The sequence below is a fragment of the Pristis pectinata genome, chromosome 19 (assembly GCF_009764475.1).
Source record: "Pristis pectinata isolate sPriPec2 chromosome 19, sPriPec2.1.pri, whole genome shotgun sequence".
In the NCBI taxonomy this organism is placed as follows: domain Eukaryota; kingdom Metazoa; phylum Chordata; class Chondrichthyes; order Rhinopristiformes; family Pristidae; genus Pristis; species Pristis pectinata.
Genome location: NC_067423.1, coordinates 25,909,595 through 25,933,262, shown reverse-complemented (window position 1 = coordinate 25,933,262; position 23,668 = coordinate 25,909,595). Strand labels below are relative to the sequence as shown.

General features: G+C 39.6%; 1 long non-coding RNA gene across 1 annotated transcript in view; it reads right to left on the bottom strand.

Moving 5' to 3' along the window:
* LOC127580451 (uncharacterized) overlaps positions 1 to 19,017 on the bottom strand; it is a 97,645-nt gene extending 78,628 nt beyond the window's left edge. Inside the window, exon 1 of the long non-coding RNA XR_007957824.1 lies at positions 18,974 to 19,017. This is a non-coding gene — a long non-coding RNA (uncharacterized LOC127580451). The remainder of the gene's footprint in view (positions 1 to 18,973) is intronic.
* Between the last annotated feature and the right edge of the window lie 4,651 nt (positions 19,018 to 23,668).

Below are 23,668 nucleotides of genomic sequence, written 5' to 3'. Positions count from 1 at the left end.
AATTGACATGGAAACCCCAGTGATTGTTTTCAGTAATGTTATCTTTGGCGTGGGGGCAGCCACAAGGTCATTCACCATTTCAAATAGGACATGACTGAAAGACATCAAGGGTTTCCAATTCATCGGTGGAAATGAAGGAAGACGAGTCACATCACCTGAACTTTGAATTGATGATCAACAGGTGACATGGAATTCGCTGTGGGGTTGCCTTGGTACACTTGTTCAGAAGCCCAGGAGCTCACCACTGTTTCCTGATTGGTGAATATTGTGGTCGCAACTGCAAGGTGAGTGGTGAGCTGATGGCAGATCTGATGACAGAGCCTATTATTTTACCAGTTAAAGTTCAACATTAACTTAATTGCCATGGTTAATTAATACCAGCATAGTAGGTGGTGAACTAGATACGGTTCAGTCTTTTATCTTCTAGTATATCCATTGCTCTTAAATATTTTAGTCTAATGAAGTGGTGAAAACTACCCATTACTGTAGACAGAGAGTGTAGTGGCCAATTTTCAGATTACAGAGACCATCAACAAAAAGTTACTAACCCCAGGTACAAGACCATAGACATGGCAGGCATAAGCTTTCAGCGGCAAGCATTCTATTCTGCTAACAGATGTAATTGTTTTGTTACAAACACAAAGCAAGTGTTGTAAGAAAGATTGGAATGTATCCTTTATGATTCTTTACATCAAAACTACTAGAGTTTAAGACAGCCATATAGTCATTTCCACATTCCACACCGAGTTATGGAGAGTCGATTAAATATAAATAGATCCAAAACTTATGCCATGAATCCATGATTCGACTCGTGTTAGTCTTATATTGTAGCTTTCTTATAATCAAAGCAGATGTGACATTTATTCTCAAGAGTACTTTTAAGAGGATGTTCACATGTAATTATACAAACTGTACTGTCAGATCCCAAGTAGTCTATAGGAAAACCTACTGGGGCTCAGATTTAGAGTTGTAGATATTTGTAAACCTGAGTGAACTCCTTGTGCTATCTTCAATATTTGCCCTTAATTACTTTATCATCATGAACATGCTTACCAGTAAATGTTTAGACTGTCAGGTACAAAAGAAATTCCAGAGGTCCTTATTTCGGACTGTGCCAGATTGACTTTATAAAGAATCATCTAAAGCAAGATCTAAAACTAGACATGGGCTTATATTCTTGTTTTTATTGATTATAGTCAAGAATCACAGAATACTGTTGCACTGAGCTAATGAGCTCATGACAACGTGAACACTTCCTAAAATATATTCAAGTATACAGTACGTTCGGCTATCCAGCATCCACAGGAAGTGGATGTGAAGGCTTAGGAGGTTCAGCTTGTCACCGAATACTCTAACAAACTTCTACAGATGTACTGTTGAAAGTATCCTGACTGGTTGCATCATGGTCTGGTACGGCAATTTGAATGTGCAGGAACGTAAAAAGCTGCAGAGGGCAGTGGACTCTGCCCAATACATCATGGGCACCTCCCTCCCTACCATTAGAAGTATCTAAAAGGAGGCGCTGCCTCATGAAGACAACATCTATCATCAAAGTTCCCCACCATCCGGACCATGCCATCTTCTTGCAGCTACCATCGGGCAGGAGGAACAGAAGCCCAAAGTCCCACACCACCAGGTTCAAGAACAGCTACTCCTCTTCGACCATTCAGTTCTTGAACCAACCGGCAAAACCCTAATCACCACAACAGTCTAGCAACACTATGACCATTCTGATCACTTCACACTAAAATGGACTTAATTTTTTTTGTTCTAATTGTGTTTTTTTTTCTTGTAAAAATTGCATATAATTTATGTTTAATTTGTGTTTTTCTTGTGAATGCTGCTTGTATGATGCTATGTGCCTATGACACTGCCGCAAGTAAGTTTTTCATTGCACCTGTGCATATGATAATAAACTCGACTTTGATGGTGCCATGAGAATTGGTCAAAAAACATTACTGAACATCACATACTAGTATTCAATGCATATAACTTTAAATAAGTTGCTAAACTGTATCTATATCCTTTTAAATAACAATCATTTACACTGAAATTCTACATTTTGGGGCTAAACAGTATTAACGTAAAATACAGAAAAATTAAATCAAATGAATGACTGTCCTCACAATTACATGAAATGCCCACTTTTCAAACATGTTGTTGCTAATCACCTACAACTGCATTGTCCTTATGTACAAATGCAAATAAACTACAAATGTTTTTGCTCACTTACTTTGCATAACACTTAAAAATAAAATTCACCATTTGAGTTTAGCAGTTAACCTGAGAAATTTTTGCCGATTACATGAAAATTCAGGATGCATAAATACTGGATAAACGAGAGATTTACTGTACTGAAGATTAGCAGGGTGTGGGGATAATTGATGTTTGCGTGTCAGTGATTACTGAGGAAAATGTGCAGTATGTTTTGATCATAATTAAATAAAAACAATTTTTGTTTGTTGGATCTGCCAACAGCAAGATAAATACGTCGAAAAATCTCCCAACTATCACCACAGCAAAGGTACCAAACATAAAATGTAGTGATAGCCCACATTGCAGCTGAGCAGGAGACAGTTGGGGAGCAGTCAGCAGCAACAGCCTGCAGATATACTAGAGAGGAATAATGCATTAGCAATGAGCAGGTGCACCAAATGATCTGTGAAAGCTTCCAGGTTGTCAAAGAATGCCAGCTTTTGCTGTGTCTTCAAACTTAATGTCATAAATTCTTTCCAACCAAATGCAGGTGATATCTGGGAAGTCATCCCCTTGATGTTCTTTGGACTTTTCTTTCAAGACAGTCAGCAAAAGATATTAGCAATGAATAAGCTTTAAGACTTTTGGTGATGACCTTAGACTAATGACCATCTTTGTGCTGATGGTGTTGTCTAGTTGCCTTTCTACTACAGGTTTTCCATGCACCAGATATGAGTGGTAGATGCTCCCTGTGCTGAGCTGAATGCAAGTCTTGTGAACCATAGAACAATATGGCACAATACAAGCCCTTCGGCCCGCCACGTTGTGCCGCTCTTCAGACCACACCTAAGACTGTCTAACCCCTTCCTCCCACATATCCCCCTAACTTAAATTCCTCCATATGCTTATCTAACAATCTCTTGAACTTGACCAACGTATCAGCCTCCACCACCACCCCAGGCAGCACATTCCATGCACCAACCACTCTCTGGGTGAAAAACCTCCCTCTGACATCTCCCTTGAACTTCCCACCCATTACCTTAAAGCCATGTCCCCTTGTTTTGAGCATTGGGACCCTGGGAAAGAGGCGCTGGCTGTCCACTCTATCTATTCCTCTCAATATCTTGTACACCTCTATCATGTCTCCCCTCATCCTCCTTCTCTCCAATGAGAACAGCCCTAGCTCCTTTAGTCTCTCCTCATAACCTATACTCTCTAATCCAGGCAGCATCCTGGTAAATCTCCTCTGCACCCTCTCCAACACCTCCACATCCTTCCTCTAACGAGGTGACCAGAACTGGACACAGTACTCTAAGTGTGGCCGAACCAGGGTTTTGTAAAGCTGCATCATCACGTTGCGGCTCTTAAACTCAACCCCCCAACTTATGAAAGCTAACATCCCATAAGCTTTCTTAACTACCCTATCTACCTGTGAGGCGACTTTCAGTGATCTGTGGATATGAACCCCCAGATCCCTCTGCTCCTCTACACTGCCCAGAATCCTGCCATTGACCTTGTACTCCACCTTGGAGTTTGTCTTTCCAAAGTGTACCACCTCACACTTCTCTGGATTGAACTCCATCTGCCACTTGTCAGCCCAGCTCTGCAATCCTATCAATGTCCCTCTGCAAGCTTCGACAGCCCTCCACACTATCCACAACACCACCAATCTTTGTGTCATCTGCAAACTTGCTAACCCAGCCATCCACCCCCTCATCTAAGTCGTTAATAAATATCACAAAAAGTAGAGGTCCCAGAACTGATCCCTGTGGGACACCACTAGTCACAGCCCTCCAATCCAAATGCACTCCCTCCACCACAACCCTCTGCTTTCTACAGGCAAGCCAATTTTGAATCCACACAGCCAAGCTTCCCTGGATCCCTTGGCCTCTGACCTTCTGAAGAAGCCTACCATGTAGAACCTTGTCAAACGCCTTACTGAAATCCATTTCGACCACATCCACTGCACTGCCCTCCTCAATATTCTTGGTCACCTCCTCAAAGAACCCTATCAGGCTTGTGAGACAAGATCTTCCCTTCACAAAGCCATGCTGGCTGTCCCTAATCAGTCCATGTTTCTCCAAATGCTCATAGATCTTATCTCTTAGAATCCTTTCAAACAGCTTACCCACCACAGACGTAAGGCTCACCAGTCTGTAATTCCCTGGACTATCCCTACTACCTTTTTTGAATAAAGGGACAATACTTGCCACCCTCCAATCTTCTGGTACCATCCCCGTTGACAACGAGGACTCAAAGATCCTAACCAATGGATCAGCAATCTCCTCCCTCGCCTCACAAAGCAGCCTGGGGAATATTCCGTCAGGCCCCGGGGACTTATCTGTCCTAATATTTTCTAACAACTCCAACACATCCTCTCTCTTAATATCTACATACTCTTGAACATTACCCTCACCTACAATGTTCTCAGCATCATCAAGACCCCTGTCCTTGGTGAATACTGAAGAGAAGTATTCATTGAGAACCTTACCCACTTCCACAGCTTCCAGGCACATCCTCCCACCTCTGTCTCTAATCGGACCTACCTTTACTCTAGCCATCCTTCTGCTCTTCACGTACGTGAAAAAAGCCTTGGGATTCTCCCTAACCCTACTCGCCAAAGCCTTTTCATGTCCCCTTCTCGCTCTCCTCAGCCCTTCCTTGCTACTCCATATTCCTCACGAGCCCTGTATGATCCTTGCTGCTTACACCTTATCTATGCTGCCCTCTTCTTCCTAACTAGTCGTTCCACCTCTCTCGTCACCCACTTACCACTTACAACTAATTTACCACTTGCACTTGCAACTAACTGCAATGGCCTCATTGTTGTATGAGCTTACCACTTCTAAAGTGGCTTATTTTAAGTTGTGCAAAGCCACTTTATGGTTAGCACTGCTACTATTTTGACCGTTAACTGGACACTCCACATTTTATCGCACTGTTAAAGGTTACCTACCTCATTATGCCCATTGATCTTTTTGGGCACGAGAAAAAGCATCCATTAGATTCTTATTCATAATTGTCAGTAATTTACAACTCTAAAGCAAACTGCAAGTAGCCAGGACCACGGCCTTTTAAGGTTTGCTGCAAAAAATTTGAAGCTAAGTCAATATTCATGAGTTCTTTTATTGTGGTGAAGCCTCACATGGCTGAGGTTTGCATTGTTGTTATCATGTGCTTAATGGATGACCACACTGAAACAATTGTTCTCATGTAGAGGCAGGAGTTTGCATAGAACTTAAAATTAGCTGACTTTGTAGCAGTTAGCGTAATGCTATTACAGTGCCAGCGACCCAGGTTCAGTTCTGGCTGCTGTCTGTAAGGAGCTTGCACGTTCTCCCTGTGACTGCCTGGGTCTCCTCTGGGTGTTCCGGTTTCCTCCCACATTCCAAACGCGTACGGGTTAGGAAGTTGTGGGCATGCTATGTTGGCGCTGGAAGCATGGCAACACTTGCGGGCTGGCCCCAGAACACTCTACGCAAAAGATGCATTTTACTGTGTGTTTTGATGTACATGTGACTAATAAAGATCTTATCTTATCGTTATGGGACTAACAAGTGCACGTGTCATTAAATAACTAATAATATGCATGTTTCTAGGATGATTATTGTGGGTTCCGGTATCCCCATGTACAGTCCATTCCATCTTTCCTATGCTGCTATGTGGAGGTGTTATTGTAGATCTGGATGTAACACATCTTAAAAATACCAAGGTCATTTTCCCCTGCTGAAAACAAGCAACCCAACAAGATGGTCCTACTGCAACAGCTTTCAGGAGGGACACAATAAGATCTGTAACGCATACTGCTCAGTGAGGGCATCAGCTAGATTCATCACTAGAAATTTTCCTTCTCCAGTTTCTTGTGCTTTACCATCATCATCATCACTGTTACTTTCTCCAGCAGTATCACATACACTATTACCATTGAACTATGGATGGTGCTGTGGTGAGTACTGGTCTTTCATTCCAGGTGTAAGCCAGTTAGGTTCTTGATCCATGAAGATATATGAACACACTATTTTCCATGAGAATTGCCATTTTAATGAACATGATATGCACTTGACCAAAAGCAAAGCATGTTCAAAAGTTCACAGCAAGACCTGTTTGGAAGATGGAAAGTGTCTAAAATCTGGAGAGTCTCAACATCTCAGTAGGGCTGAAGAGGGAGGGAGTGAAAGTTGCCAGGAATGGCCTCTACTTCCCAAAAACATGTAAAAGAGACAGAGACTGAAACTGTGATACAATGCTTACAAAGTGCTTCCTTCAATAAATTTACTATCACACCACTTATCATGCAAGTTGCATTATACTGTTTTCTCACTTCTAAAACCTAGAGTCATAGAATTGTATAGCATAGAAAAAAGCCTTTGACCCACTGTGACTATGCCAACCATCATGCCTATGTACACTAATCCCACTTGCCTGCATTAGTTCCATATCCCTCTATGTCTTGCTCAATCAAGTACCTGTACAGATGCCTCTTAAATCCCATTACCGTTCCTCCCTCCACCACCTCCTCTAGCAACTCATTCCAGATACCAACTACTCTTTTGTTTAAGAAAAATGTACCCCTCTGATCCCCCTTAAATCTCCTCCCTTTCACCTTAATCCTATGCCCCCTCATTTTAGACACCCCTACCACGGGAAACAGGCTGTAGCAACCTACCCAATCTATGCCCCTCATCATTTTTACTTATTAGCATGTCTGTGTGTAAGTGCATTTATTTGGATACATCTTTCAAAATGATTACTGTTCTCCTTCCTAATCAGAGACTGATTAATAAGATGAGAGGTCATGGAATTACAGGTAGGATAACAGAATGGGTGGAGCATTGGCTGGTTGGCAGGAAGCAAAGGGTGGGAATAAAAGGATCTTGTTCTGGTTGGCTACCAGTTACTAGTGGTGTTCTGCAGGGGTCGATGTTGGGGCTGCTTCTTTTTACCTTGTACATTAACGATTTGGATGATGGAGTAAGTGGTTTTGTGGCCAAGTTTGCAGGCGACACCAAGATAGGTGGAGGAGTAGAGAGCATTGACGAGACAGGAAGGTTGCAGAGAGACCTAGATAGTTTAGGAGAATGGGCAAAGAAATGGCAGATGAGATTCAATGTTGAGAAATGTGCGGTTGTACACTTTGGAAAAAGAAATAAACGGGCAGATTATTACCTAGAAGGAGAGAAAATTCCAAGTACAGAAGTACAAAGGGACTTGGAGGTACTCGTGCAGGATACCTTAAAGGTTAACCACCAGGTCGGATCGGTGGTAAAGAAAGAGAATGCTATGTTGGCATTCATTTCGAGGGGTATAGTGTATAAAAGTAAGGAAGTGTTGATGAGGGTCTACGGGGCACTAGTGAGGCCTCATTTGGAATACTGTGTACAGTTTTGGGCCCCATATCTTAGGAAGGATGTGCTGATGTTGGAGAGGGTTCAGAGGGGATTTACGAGGATGATTCCTGGAATGAAAGGGCTTACATATGATGAACATTTGTCAGCTCTTGGACTGTACTCACTGGAGTACAGAAGAATGAGAGGGGACCTCATAGAAACATTTAAAATGTTGAAAGGACTGGACAGAGTAGATGTGGCCAAGCTGTTTCCCTTGGTGGGTGAGTCCAGGACCAGAGGGCACAATCTTAGAATTAGAGGGTACAGGTTTAAAACAGAGATGAGGAGAAATTTCTTTAGCCAGAGGGTGGTTGATTTGTGGAATTCCTTGCCACGTACAGCAGTGGAGGCCAGATCATTGGAGGTGTTTAAGGAGAAGATAGATAGATATCTAATTAGTTGGGGTATCAAGGGATATGGGGATAAGGCCAGAAATTGGGGTTAGGATAGTCTTTTTTGCCACCCCCACCCCCAATTTCTCATTTCTTTTTCTTTTTTCCTTTTCTTTGGAGCAGACTTGATGGGCTGAATGGCCTACTTCTACTCCCTTGTCTTGTGATCTTGTGTGTGATCTTTTGGTTCATTACGCTGGTAACGCGCTCTCCAAGCTTTCCTTAACTGGAGAATTAGATCCACCGCTTCACACCAAAATTATTAGTGCCATTGAACCATGATTGGCTGCTTATTGTTCATTATCATTTTGTCTGCAGGAATCCCATACTCGTCACATATTACTAGTTAAGTACCATGTAGCTCAGTGCTGGTGCTCTTGTTTCTGAGCGCAAAGGACGTGGATTGAAACCTCTGTACAAAGACCCGAAGTTACAATCTGAACTAACACTCAAGTACAATGATAAGTGTATGTAATTGGTATCATTTTTTGGATCAGAGTTTAAGCTACAGCAGATACCACGTCAGCATGCACACTTTTCAACCCTGATTGATAAAATTGATTTGACTGATGCTGATTCTGGGACCTTGCTCCATACAAAATGGCTGTTCCATTTGCTTACATTTGAACAGTGATTACATTTTAAAGTACTTACTTGGTTCTAAGTTTCTGATTGATTCCATATAAATGTGAACTCTTTCTTTATGTTTTTATACTGATATCAAGGTTAACCCATTCACATAGAAGGAAGCTGGCAGACCATATCAATCTCTACTTCTACTAACTCTACCTGACCTCTGTTTTCGTCAAGTTCAATGGTTCTACTGTAGGGGACAATTTCTTGTTGTTCCCCAACCTCTCAGAGAACACTTTGCACCAGTTCATTGAAATTCTTGGGTACCAATACATCATTTGGGAATTGCATTTGTGGTTACAGAAATGGCGTAGCTATGAATCCCATAAGGTTATGCACTTCCACATTACCTTTTACCCCCACAAGCAATCAAAGTTCCTGTCTTGTCAGGGCTTTGATTCACAAGAGAGACTGCAGATGCTGGAAATCTGGAACAACACACAAAATGCTGGAGGAACGCAGTGGGTCAGGCAGCATCTATGGAAGGAAATACACAGCTGCCGTTTCGGGCCAGGACCCTTCATCAGGGCTTTGATTCTAACTGCATTCATCCAAGAATTTTTCAATCACTCCAATTTTCCAAACTGATGAGCAAACATCACTGGATTGAAGGAGTTATGATACGACTGGTGACTTCCTCCTAACATGTCTGGTGGTTGTTGATTCCATCCCCTCTTACTTTCTATACCTGTGACATGACCACCTCTTGCAATCCAAGTTCAAGGGAACCATCAGACTCCCAGAGGCACTACAATGACACCAGTAGTTCCTTCAACTTTGAAAGTGAGCTTCAGCTTGAGTGAACAGCAGTACTTTTTACACAGATGATATGCCTGACCAGGATACTGAGGAGTCCTGGAACTCCCACATACAAAAAGCTGTGCATCCATTGGTCCTACCTGCATTTCTATGGCCCTCAGACTTCTAAATTACTGACCACTGCAAAACCCACAAATGAACCCTGAATATTTAAGACGATGACCAATCAAATTACTTCTGAAAGGCTGAGAAAGTGGAATAAGAATAAAAGAAGGCTGAAGAGTCTGGGAATGACGTCTATAAATTCAAAACTCCAAAGAAATTACCACCATGTGAATTTTGACAACGAAAAGATAAATGCAAGCAGAAAATTGGTGGGTAAGTTAATTGGCTGCTGTAAATTGCCCCTAGTGTATAGGTGAGCATCTCTGGCAGGTATATGACCTTTCGCTGGAATTGTCTCCAGGTCAGAGAAATAAAGCCATTAACAATTGTCTGTTTTTGTTAATGAACATGTTGAGTTTTCTTTTTAAAAACACAGTTCAATTTACCAGGAAATTAATACCTAATAAATGTGACTAATTATAACAGTCTTTTTATAGTTACTGAATCCATGGGATCAACACAAATGTCCTTTGGGTATTTGGTTGAAAACAAATGCTAAAATGAGGCTATATTGTGGACCATCTGCAAGAACAATGCAGTGTAAATTGCTTCAGCTAAATACAATGAGATATCAATTGGGATATATGGTGAATCACTGGAGACGTTCACAATTTTTGGAATGTAAAGGAAATGATAATCTAGTTACAATTATTTTTGTCTAGATGTTGAAATATTCCTTTAGTACTCAAAGAATTAACATGCATTGAGAAGCTTTGTTCTAAAAATAGGCACAAATGATGCAAGACAATGAGTCACAACTAACTCATGGGAGGAGGGGCACTTTGAAGCAACCCCCAAGTGATTTGCAGCACTCAATTACAATCTCCAAAACTTTTCAATGGCAGATTATATTCCTTGTGGAAGTAGGTTTATATAGGAACAGAGATCACAGAAACAGGAATAGTTTATTTAATTACTGCACAATTCAACTAAATCATAACCAGCACCTCAACTCTACCCACATCCATTTTGCTCTTTTATCCAACAAATTTCTGTTGATCTCAGTACAAGGAATAGCGTTGTGATCCCAGCTGCTTACAAACTATATCCAAAAACTGTTGCTTTTTTCAACTGATAGGCCACTTGCCTTGAACATTATCTGGCATTATTAGCAATTGCTACCATTAAAAAAGTCAAATGTTCATCCCCAATTCTCCAATCCCTGCTTCATAAGTCAGTTACCTTTAAACTTAAACAAAGAACAAAGGATTACTTTTTGATGAATTAGCAATTTGAATAAGGAGACATGCCAGTGGCATGGTGAACTGATATTTTTTTTTAAAATGCCAGACTTGTTAAAAATGAATGGTGTAAGAATACATTAGAAACAAGCTATGTTGTGTATAGTGTGTCCCCATTATGTTAAAATGTAACATATTGTACAGTTGATTGTAATTTCTTGCCAGAAGTAATCTTGACCTCTGTAGCAGATTCTTACAGCGCTGGCATGTAAAGTCTAGTAATTAGAACTTGAAACCACAAATATCATTCCACACAATTGAATAAAAATTGAATTTGCTGCTCTGAAGCATCATTACATGCTTGTTGAGATAAATCCAGAACTTTGAATACATTAACCTTTCAATGTGTGGCACTATCTCCAACTGCTGAAGATTAGCTGGTGACACATTTATCAAAGGATGATAAATGAGCTGTCTTTCCAGATGTCTGATTGTTTGATCTTTATTCATTTAATGGCACCTGGGGTTGACAGTGTTAAGTGGTGCCAGTCTGGAATAAAACTAAGCCCAGGAAAAGGGTATTTGAAAATATCTGTAATAACACACTACCATTCAAGTTGACCTGACTATAAATTACAAAGTTGTTATGATTGCTTTGGAAGTACTCAACTAATCGAATATATTGCCTTTCTGAGAAATGGAGAAAGATCACAATTATTTTTCATTTCTATTTGAAAAGTAATGAAACTGAATATAATTAAATTGAATAGTTTGAAATTCCAATACAAGAGGTACTGAAGCTTTAAAGTGAAATTTCAATCCATTTGCTGATATGTTTAGCAGTATGATTAATCTCAGAAAGTCATGTTAAAAACTATTCTGAGCATCTTATGATAGTCAATTCAGAATACACTGTGAAATTGAAATCACTCAGTTTGAAAGTCCACATTATTTGAAATTACTTTAAAATCAAGCACTTTTTTCATTGAAAATATTACACGTTGTACAGAAGTAACTTTTCAAAATATTAAACAAAGCCAATATATTGTGATATTTGCATAATCATTTTGATTTTTGTTGCTCATGTCATATTCAATTTGTATTTATTAAATCATTCCGCATGGTAGATATTAGTTTTGAAAGCTATTAAGTAGACAAAGAAATCCAGATGGTCTTAACTCAAAGATTACATCTTTTGAACAAAGAAAGAATTTTTTTCACCAATATGATCTCATCATTCTAGGCCATTGTCTACTGTTTACAGTGTCTCACTATTTCCACCATGAGTTTAGTGTCCTGGTATCAACCACCTTCTCAGGAAGGCTAATCAAGTTGTCGTTCATCTTTTGCTTGAAGAGATACTTCCTAATAGAACATAGAACAATACAGCTCAGGAATAGGCTCTTCAGCCCATGATGTCTGTGCCAACCACGATATCAATCCAAACTAATCCCATCTCCCTAACATGGTTTATATCCTTTCATTCCCTGCCTCTTCATGTGCCTGCCTAAATGACTCTTAAATGCTGCTGTTGTAATTGCGTCCACCACTTTCCCTGCCAGCATGTTAGGCACTCTTTGTGAAAAAACTTTCCCCCTCTCACCTTAAACCCATGCCTTCTGGTATTTGAGATTTCCACGGTGCAAAATCACCTAACACATATGATGATCTGTAACTGCTCAAATGCTTCTATTGTTTTAGTTGCACTGCAACAGTGCAGCGAAGAAATTTCTTGTGCATTTCCTCTGAAATACCCAGCTGGAAATAATGTTAATTCTAAATTTGTCCATTGGTCCTGAAAATACACCTTCTGCTCTACCACCTGGACTCATCTAGTGCCAACATCCCACTGGCAATAAATACCCTTTCTTTTCCAAGGATAATGTTAACAGTAATTTAAATCATATTTAAACAATAATTTTATTCTGATTGATACATTAGAAATATAAACTATAATTTTATGACTTATTTAACTTTCATTAATGCTATTTTAATGATTCCTGACAGCCTCCAACTCAAGCCCCCCACCATGCTAGCAAACCTGCCTCTCCATTCTAACTGTTCAACCCTTTAGATTCAATGACAGGAAGTCTGGATGCTGCTTCTTTCAATTTAATTCATATAGATCATTTGGTTCTAACTTTTTGTTTTTGATGGGTTGAGATCAGTAACGTTGTTCAAATCAGGTCTTCAGTCAGCACCACAGTACAAATATATCCATACAAAAATATCCTATATCACTGTGGCAATTTCTGGGCAGCAGCAGCTGCAGCCATCTTGGATATCTTAGGACTCTCTAATGCACAACACAGTTGTTAAAATAGTGGAGGTTACATTTATCATTCTCATTGCCAAGTCTATTCATTCCATGCTATCCTCACTCTGTAGTCTTCTTTAGTTCTACCTTTGACCAATTGCATAACCTTGCTTTCTCTAATCCAGTCTGAGTTTCAAAGATTTCATCTATTACATCCATCCATTCTGGAAGCCTTTTCTCCCCACATTTCTTGATCATACTACCTTTCTCAAGAATGACAATGAAAGATAATAACCATTGTCATAGTGGATAAAAGTGCTGTGTATACGATAAAACTTTGTTAATCTGGAACACTGGTCTGGATGAGCAGATTTTGTGGACTATTGGATGCTATTCTATTAATGCTCCAAAACAATTATAATTCACTTAAATTTTAGACGTTGTAGAGTAGAGCAATACATTTTCTAGTGAACCCAGTAAATTTAAAGAGACTGAGTGAAATAGCACTTCAGTAAGTTTCAAGAGAGTGAGGCAAACAGAATCAGATGAGTTTAAATTGAGTGTGGGTTTCAGGGCCTCACTGAGTTTAAATGAGTGCAAGGAGCTGAGGCCCTGGTTAGTGATAGGGACTGTGGAAACTGGGGCTCTGATAAGTGAAGGCAGAGCAGGGACCAGGCTTCCCAAGTGAATGAAAAGGAGTGTGGAAACCAGAGCCCCGGTAATTGGAAGGGGAATGAGAACTAGGGACCCAGTGTGTGGAAGGGAGCATGGGAATGCGTCCCTCAGTGATCCAGACACCTAATCACTGGGATTTCCAATTGGTCAGATAGCAGATTATTCGAGTTTATGATGCAAGTAAATATGCACAAAGCACGATTATTCCTGCCAGTGACAGCTTTAGAGCCAGCAGTATAAATTTTGGTCTCCGAACTCCACTTACTCTAAACTGGTATCAGGCAATCGAAGCATAATAAATGCTTTTAACAGTGAAAATCAAATACCTAATCTGTTAATGAAAAGTATTATTAGTGATGAGAAGCCATCTTTTACTTTCCTTGATTTTTTTTTCTTTTTTTCTCTCACAAGGTCTGGGTGTCTTTTTCAGCTTTTATTATGCATCCGAAATTGTTCTCAAATTGTGCCATTTGTTCATCCCTTTCAGGGACCAGTAATGAGTCAACTACATTGTTGTGAACCTGGAATCAGATAGGGAGGCCAGACTGGGTATTATTGGCAGACTTCCTTTCTTAAAAGACAATCCAGTAGTCCTACGGTCACCATGACTGATAGTATCTTTATATTCTGAGTTTATAATTCACTGAATATAAATTCCCCAGATAGAATTTGAACCCATGATCCTGGATCATTAGTTCAGCTCTCTGGATTACTGCTCCAGTACCATAACCATGATGTAACTATAGCCCAAACATTGTTGGTGGTACTACTCAAATCCTCTCTCAATGAGGAAAGTAAATTGATTTGAATAAATTCTCCATAGCAAAGGGGATTTTGAATGTCCTGAGCAACATTTATGCCTCCATCCACAAAAGAACTCATTGAAATCTTCAATGCCAATCAAGAAAATCAATGCAGCACTTCACTATATATTGCTGATAAGGTTTTCTATGACCAGCAAGTACTCAGAAACATTCTTCCATTATCCAGTGCAAACATCTACCCAGCATCTCAAATTATTAAAAATATAGTTCAAAGGACTTAAATACATTAGCTTAGAAGTCCTTCCACATTTCCACTCCTCAAAATATGAATTAAAGCAGCATTGAATGGGGACCCTTGCCAGTTTTGAGCAATGTCCCAGGGAGTGCATTTTCTAAGGCTCACGGCACACAATGTTAGAACGGCAAATCTTAGAGGTAAAGTCGGGTGAGAAACACAGACCTTGGGGTTCCATCTCCCACCATGGACAAAGCTTGTAATGAGAACTACTTCAACTATCTCGGCCAAATTATGGCAGACTTGGTCAATGAGAACAGGCACCACACAACTTTGAAGGCTAAAAATGACACCATGCCATCAGAGGGAATAGACTCTGGGTAGGGATTGTGGTGGTCATATCCCTCAGAAAGAGGAAAGATTTGCCTTTCAAATAGATTCCTTGAAATGGCTCAGGCAGGGACAAGCCCAGCACTGCAGGAGACCTTCACTTGCCTGTCCAACCCTGAGCTTATGGCTGAGAGTCACATTCTTTCTTCAGAGTACTTTTGCACTAGAATGTTACAGCAGTAATATCAATCATGCATTGCACACTGATTGATGTCACTGCTGTGCAGTCAATGGCCTCCATGTGTAAGCTAGTCACATATACAGAGGACCATGACACAATGTACAAAACATGCTATGTATGCAAGGAGTTGCCAATCACTTATAATGATTGATTTTTCAGTTGCGCATATAAATTTTCATCTGTGATGGAATTTCCAGCTAACACTGTCCTATTTCAGATCCAATATGCAATAATCCTGCATATAGTTACCTCTCATTTTCCAATCAATTTTGTTTTTAACCTTGCTGGTTAATACATAGTTGATAACATTATTGCATAACCTTCCTTTATAAATTAAAGTAAAGGAAGCCACAGCAAAACAGTTTATGACCTGCCTTTTATTTTTTGGCATGTGCTGTGATTTCGTGAGGGATTTATTTCTAAAAGCACTGATTTATAGTTTCACAGAAAAATAGATGGAGTTGTACTATTTGATCTCCAACCACTGGTACAATTCCTGGAGAACCACACAATAAAAACACAACTGTAGTAATTTAAACATGATAAACCAAAAGCTCTAATATTAGTTGAGCAGAATCACAGAGTGGAACTTCAGACACTCAGTGAAATTGTAGGATCACAAATAATATAACAGAGTTTGACCAATTCAATTACTAAATCAGTATCTCTGCTGTTTTTCTGTCACCCGAGGTTAATGCTGCATTTTGTCAGTATTATGCTGCAAAATATTCCTGAAACAGAGGCAATCAAGTGGCAACAATCGATTAATGTATGAAGACTTTTAAATCACTGTTCACTAGAGCCTTAATTCTAATCAGCGTACTGTGTTAAATTGATGTAGTTCATTCAAATTTAATAGGGTTTAAAGCAGTTTGGTCTCGATTAGTATCATTCCCATCTCTTGAACATTTCCAATCATTTAAAGATTAAAAAACCGATTGCTTTGCAACTGACAGGTGACTGAAGGTAGTGATAGTCTAGTATGAAGTATTGCCCAGCTTCAACATTCACATTTCAACAGTGCCACAAACAGCAGCCCAAGTCTAGGTAAGTGAGGTAACGCTGCTGCCTCTGGAAGCAAAGACACCTCCTGCAGCAAAGCAAACATCAGTTCTTGAGGTTCAGACTGCCAATTCCCCATGCCTCTCCCTGCATAACTTCTGCTTGAGTTGGTTTCAGATGAGATAGCCTGTGCTGATGTGCCATGGCCAAGCACGAGAGAGAAGGAAATGGAAAGTCCAGGGTTTGGAGGGAATGGTGGTAGGGGAGGGACAAGGCTTCAGGACACCAAAGGGTAGAGGATGATGGTATTGGTGATGGCAGTGGGGAGAATGTTGATATAAAGTTGAGGGAGAGGTTGGAGTGCTTGTGGAAAATTAGATCACCATGGGAGAGCAGCAGTTTTGTTTATAGGTGTGTGAATATGGCTGGGAGAAGCAAATCGCTCTATTCCTACCTTATTTACATTCTATATCTTACTTTTCCTGCCTCCCTTAATTGCTTGGTTTCCCAAGCACTGGAAAACCCATTAAAGAGACAATACATTTTATGATAAATAAAATATTACAAAAAAAAATGAATACCTACAGTATAAAGATACCAACTGCACCAAATGTTTACATTGATTAATATTCTGAAATGCACTTCTGATGTGTTGGTTTGGGGTTGCGGTCACAGTCTAAAAGAAAAATACTGTAGCTGCTGGAAATCTGAAATTTAAAAAAAACGGAAAGTGCTGTAAATATTCAACAGATCAGGTAGCATCTGTGATGAGAGAAACGGAGTTAATGTTTCAGGTCAATGGTCTTTTATCCAAATCTTTCATTGACCTAAAATATTTACTTTTTCTCCCTCTACCATGCCTGTTTAACAGCTGAATATTTCCAGCAATGTAAAACTATCTATTTATCCATAATCACTTTAGTTGTCTAGGCCACTCTCAGCCTGACCTCTCCGACTTCCACTGTTCCAACAAAGCGCAAAGCAAGCTTGAGGAACAACTCCTCATCTTCCAACCTGTCACATTATAGCCTCACTTTACAGATGCTAGCTGCTTTCTAAGTATTTCCAGCATTTTTCATTTTTACTGCAGAATCTGGAAATCTGAAATATTTTGATTTTGAATTACCATTGATCTACCCAAAGGAACACAAAACCATTCTTGAGGGTTAAAAATCCTTTCTATATTATGGTGATTTTCTGCTGAAGCAATCTAATCCCCTGCACCACTCTCTTCCCACCCCATATATCATTCTTTGAATCAAGTGCACCAGATATGTGTGTTTCTGGCTAGTATTTCATCCTCTAACATCTATCTGCATAATGATATGATTCCTACACTTACTCATTATTTTAATAAATTTTCAGTTGACCATCTAGAGCAATTGCAATATCCCTGTTCATCCTTTTTGAAAACCAAAAGAACTTGACAATCCTCAGGACATTTCAAAGTACTTTATTACCAGTTAAATTACTATTGATGTATTGTCACTGGGGTTTTGTAGGGCAAACACAACAGTAAATTTGTACACTATTAGGTTCTATAAACAGAGAGAAACAAATCTCTCTTTGGTAATGTTAGCTAAACGATAAATGTCATTTGGGATAGGAGGGGAGGATACTCCAGATCTGGTATTTTTTGCAAGCACCTGAACAGTTTACCAACACTTCCAATAATAAAGTTTGACATCAGTAATGCACTGAAGTACCAGCTAAGTTACGTGCTCAGGTTCTGGAGAGCAGCTGTAACTTCTGACTTGGAGACAAGGCTGGTACTACAGTCAAGACATACTTTATTAAATCTTCTCTTAGTCTCTTCTACTTCAGTGGGAATAGTTCCATGTCCTTGAATTTCTCATCATAATTATAGATTGTCATTGCAGTGAATCTACGCTGCATGGTCCATATGGCTTAATGTCCTTTCTATAAAAATTGCACTCAGTATTGTAACAACGAGTTAAGAATTGCCCTGTACAAATGTATCATTTTCTCTTTATTTTATGCTGCTATTCATTAAATTCAGAATGCTATTTTCATAGATATGGCTTTGTCTACATACAATTACACTTTCACAGAACTAGGTATTTTATCTTCTTAGTTTCCCTATTCATAAAGGGCCAGCCATGATCCTTGTCAATGACAGAGCAGACTTAAGAGCCATATGGCCTACTGCTTCTTTTTCTTATGTCCTTTTGTATCTCCATACTTCTTTACAACCACTGAAGGAGATTATTTGGCCCATCAAATCTATGTTGGCTCACGATGCAATCCCATTGCCTCACTTATTTTCCTTGTAATCTATACTCCCATTATTCCCATCAACTCCCCCGGGATTCTACCAGACTCCTGCACACTAAGGGCAATTTCGAGCAGCTGATTAACCCACCGACTCGCACATTTTTGTGATGTAGGAGGAAGCCAAAGCACATGGACGCAATCACAGGAACAATGTGCAAACACAACAAAGAGGTCAGGATTGAACACAGGTCACTGGAACTATGATGCAGCAGCACTGTTGGCTGTATCACTGCGTCCTTCTGTTAAGGGAACATGCTCATCACTTGTTTTTGTGCCAGTAACTATTCTTTTTTATTTGTCCACACCACATCTTCCACATGTGTGGCCATTTCATTGACACTTTAACATACACATATTACAATGCTTCTTGGAGCTTCCTAACCTCATTATTTTGCCACTTTCTTTCTGAATCCTTCTGGGTTCATTGGTTAATTCAGAACACAGGTATTAGAGTGATTTACCTTCTCCTTCCCCTTCTCCTGTTCGTGTTCCTGTTCCTTACAACACAGACAGACCTCCTGTTCTGTATTGCTTCCCCATTGGTTTGATTGCAGCCTGCAACCAATTCTAACTGCTCTGCTCATTGGCTGCATGCCTCAGCTGAAAGCCCAATACTGAAACTAGCTAACCATTTCAGGGTATCTCGCACTGGTTAAAGGCATCTTGCATCTCTTAAAGGGAAGTTTATTGTTGTTACAACTGGTGGTTGTTTGCAATATAGATCTTAGTCTGACATGGAAAATGATAGAAAATTAGTTGGGAGAGAAAGGTTTCTTGGTTTTTTGAATGCCAAGGCAGAAGCTGCAGTGGTGGATGTGCAAAATAGGATCTATCTACAGTCCCATGACACTCTCCAGGCAAGCATTCCACAAACCATGTGGGGTGGGGGGGGGAGGTATCTGTTTATACCAGAAGGCAGAGCAACAGTGCTGCAAACTGTTTACTGAACTTAAGTCAAGTTCGGTCAACACATCCTCTAATCCCATATTTCCCTCTTCAATGAATTCATACACCTATTGTTCACCTGCCAATAGCTGGAAATATTGAGTTGCCAAATGTTGACACTGGAGTTAAATCAGTGTTGCACACAGATGGGCCTCATAATCTTCAGTGGGCATTACCAATGTACGGTCTAACATTCTCACCAGTATTGGATCCAGCAAAACTCACACCACAAATCGTGCCAGTGTGTTGGGTGTCACTTAGAACTGATTTGTCACCCATATACCCAGAAACATGCACCATGGAGCCAAATGTTGTGGTCTTCCTTTTCATTTGTTCTGGTTGAATTAGCTTCATAATTGCTCTTACCGAAACATTCTATATTCTTCATATTTTTTGCTTGAAGGTACTTGTTTCTTCCCTGATGCTTCCAACACTGATTCTAAGCTTATCTTTTGTTTTTGTGAGGCCTGTTCACTAATGAAGTATGTTTTTTTAAATTTGCCTCCTCAAACCTTTCTTGTGTTTCGGTAGAGGTGACACTTAAGCTTCTTTGCCCTAATAATTTTAACTGTAGATTATTAATGTATCATTTGTTTTGTGATCTTCCCAGTAAATCTAGTCCAAATATTTTCCTTGGATTCAATACTCTTTTATCATAAATATGAAAAAAGCAGACAAATATCCCATGTAAACCTAACCAACATACAATCTTCTAACTTTAACATTATCATATATGTGATACATGGACCTTTTATAAAAAATATGCAGAATGTTAACATTAAAGTATATTTTTTGTAATTGATTGCAAGTTTTAAACCGTTTTTAAAAAATAAATCAATTTAATAACTAAAAAAGAAATGGATAAATAAAAAAAACATTTTGTATTTGAATTGTGGGAATGAATTAAGAGTGATACCTGAAATATTGTCCTCCTTTTCTCTTTCTGACCTGCTTTGTATTCCCAGCCTGTTGTGAAATATTTTAGACACCTAACCTTCAGTCCATCTCGTTTCATCTAAAAAAACTAATTTTACTGTTTGTTTTGAGGTATGTGTCTGCAGCACCTTCCTTCAGTTTAGTGCAGGCACTGTCTGCAGATGCAGTCATATTCATGCTCACATGACAATCACCAAACTAAATAGATGTGTCTGCAATTCCCGTTCAACAGCTGAGCCCCACATGTCCAATTTAGTAGCAGCAAGAATTTATCAAATTTTTAACTGTCAGTTAAGTTCAATTGTGGCAATCTTCCTTTTGAGTCAGAATGTTGTGGTTTCAAACCCAAGCCTGGAGGATTGCCAGCCAAGGTCATCTGAAGGGCTCTTTCCAGGAGCTCAGCGTTGTTCTACCTTACCAGTTAAAACACCATAATAGAATAATCAAATACAGGTAGATGATTATTAGGTGCTTGCACAAGACCCATTTCTGGATGGCAATCTCTTATGTAAATATTTGGTAGTCAAGAAACTTGGGTCTCTATAATTTCAATATCTTTGCTGTTTGCTCTAGCTGGTAATGCAGAAATATCACACGAGGGCCTCCACAAACCAGGAACCTACCCTTACGTTGATGAAAGAGTTACACAGATGCTAATTAAAGCCACAAAGCTTTATTTATCTCCTGGAGTAGTATAAATCTTGCATTTATAAAGCACATTTTATGTGCCAAGAATGTACCACAATGCCTTCAATGAACTATTTTCAAAATACCATTGTGATAGAGGGACATGTGACATCCAATCTTCATCAGTTAGTTTCCACAAGTAGCACTGAAATGAATAATCAATTGCCCCATTTCTCACAACGTTGACTGAGTAATAAATACTAGCAGGTCCTTTGGAGAACTGCTGTTCTTCAGAGAGTGATATAGAATCTTTCATGTCTATCTAGAGCAGATAACCAAGGTTTAATATCTTATCTAAATGACAGCACCTTGAGAAAGGAAAAGGATAAACTCCACCTTATTTCTGTTAAAACGTGAAGAAAAATATTGGAATGGTTAAACAGCTTTACTGAGAGATAAACAGTGTCTACATTTAAGTTGTAGCCACTCATTAGTGATTCAGGCCTTCACATGTTTTTTGGATGCTTTTTCCATTCCTACAGAAGGTTGTTTCAGTTCTACTTTAAGCCTACTAGCCGCTACCAAGCTAAAATCTACACAGAATTATTTTATTCTGTTACATCTTTGTTGTCTAGTCATTATAAAACAAATGGTCCAAGCAAATAAAATAATTCAGTCTTATCCCGATCTCCTTCAACAATCACATGGAAGGCATGAGAGCTCCTTTACTTTCTTAGAAGGTTAAGGTGGTTTGGCATGTCATCGAACACTCGGACAAACTTCTACAGATGTACTGTTGAAGGTGTCTTGACTGGTTGCATCATGGCCTGGTACATCAATTTGAATGCACAGGAATGTAAGAAGCTGCAGAGAGTAGCGGACTCAGCCCAATACGTCATGGGTGCATTCCTCCCGACTATCGGTAGCATCTACATGAAGCGCTGCCTCAAGGAGGAAACATCTATCATCAAAGATCCCCACCATCTGGGCCATGCCATCGCCTCACAGCCACCATTGGACAGGAGGTACACAACCCTGAAGTCCCATTCCACCAGGTTCAAGAACAGTTAATTCCCCTTAACCATTTGGATTTTGAACCAACCTGCACAATACTAATCACTAGTTCAGCATAGCAACACTATAACCATTTTGTACTAGAACGGATTCCATTTTTTTGTTCTAATTGTGTTATTTCTTGTAAAAAAAAAAGTGTATAGTTTATGTTTTCTCTTGGTGAATGCTGCCTAGATGATGCTGTGTGCCTATGATGCTGCAGCAAGCAAGCTTTTCATTGCACTTGTGCATACATGTACTTGTGCATATGGCAATAAACTCAACTTCGACATTGCATACCTTTAGAAAAAATTAAATTGTACTTTGTTCATCAAGATGTGTGCATAATATCAATTGATTTACATATTTACAAAAAGAAATGTCTATATTTGATAACCAAGAATCATACTGTAAAGAAAATTTGCTCCCAGATGCTCCTTGCATGTTCACCATTAACATTTAAACTGCTTATCCACAATATCTTCATACTCTCAATATGCATATTGTCACGAACCAGCAACAAAAGAAACACACTGAGCATGATTTAGTGTTAAAAACTATTTTATTAATTTCTACTTATGATAATACGTAAAATAAAAGTAAAAATGTTAGTATGTTAGAATTCAAAAATGTTAAACCTTGAACGTTAACCCCAAAACTAAACTCTTCGTGTGTGTGTGTGACAAAGTCCAAAACTCCCAGTTCCGGAATGGTTCTTAAAGTTCAGTTCCGCAAGCCATAAGGTGAAACATGAGCAAGGGCTTCTTCAACAACCACCGTTGTCTGAAGATAAGACGTAGACGTAGAGAAACATAGAGAGAGTAAATACGAAATCCAAATGTTCCACGATGGAACCCAAACGACACTTCAGTGTTTACTCGGTAGTGACTTCCTCACCCCGAAAAGCATCCGAACCGTGGTCGTCCACACATAAATACCTGTTTCCTTCTACAGGTCAGCAACAAAGTGAACTCCACCGGATTACTTCCAACTTCCATACGTGGGTTTCAGTGGCAAACACAGTTATTGTTTCTCATCCATCGATAGAGAAAACAAGCAGGCTGGTGTCTCTCTCCCTTCTCTCTCCTTCTTCTTCTGACTCCTTCAACAACGTCATTACGTCCTTTATCTTCTATTGACGTAAGCACGCCCCACACACACATACACACACACTCTCTATCTTAAAGGGACTTTCACTGAGTCCGTAACAATATACTATAATTTATTTCTGGTTGCGTTTTAGTTCTGAAACATAAACATAAATAGGTTTACAAAGTGATGAGGGGCATGGACAGAGTTAATGCAAGTAGGCTCTTTCCACCTAGATTAGGAGAGATAAGTACGAGAGGACATGGCTTTAGGGTGAAAGGGGAAAGGTTTAGGGGGAACATTAGAGGGAACTTCTTCATTCAAAGAGTGATGGGAGTGTAGAACGGGCTGCCATCTGATGTGGTAAATGCGGGCTCGTTCTTAAATTTTAAGAGTAAATTGGATAGATACATGGACGAGAGAGGTCTCTGGAGGGGTATGGGCTGGGGGCAGGTAAATGGGACTAGCAGAATAATGTTTTGGTATGGACTGGAAGAGCCGAATGG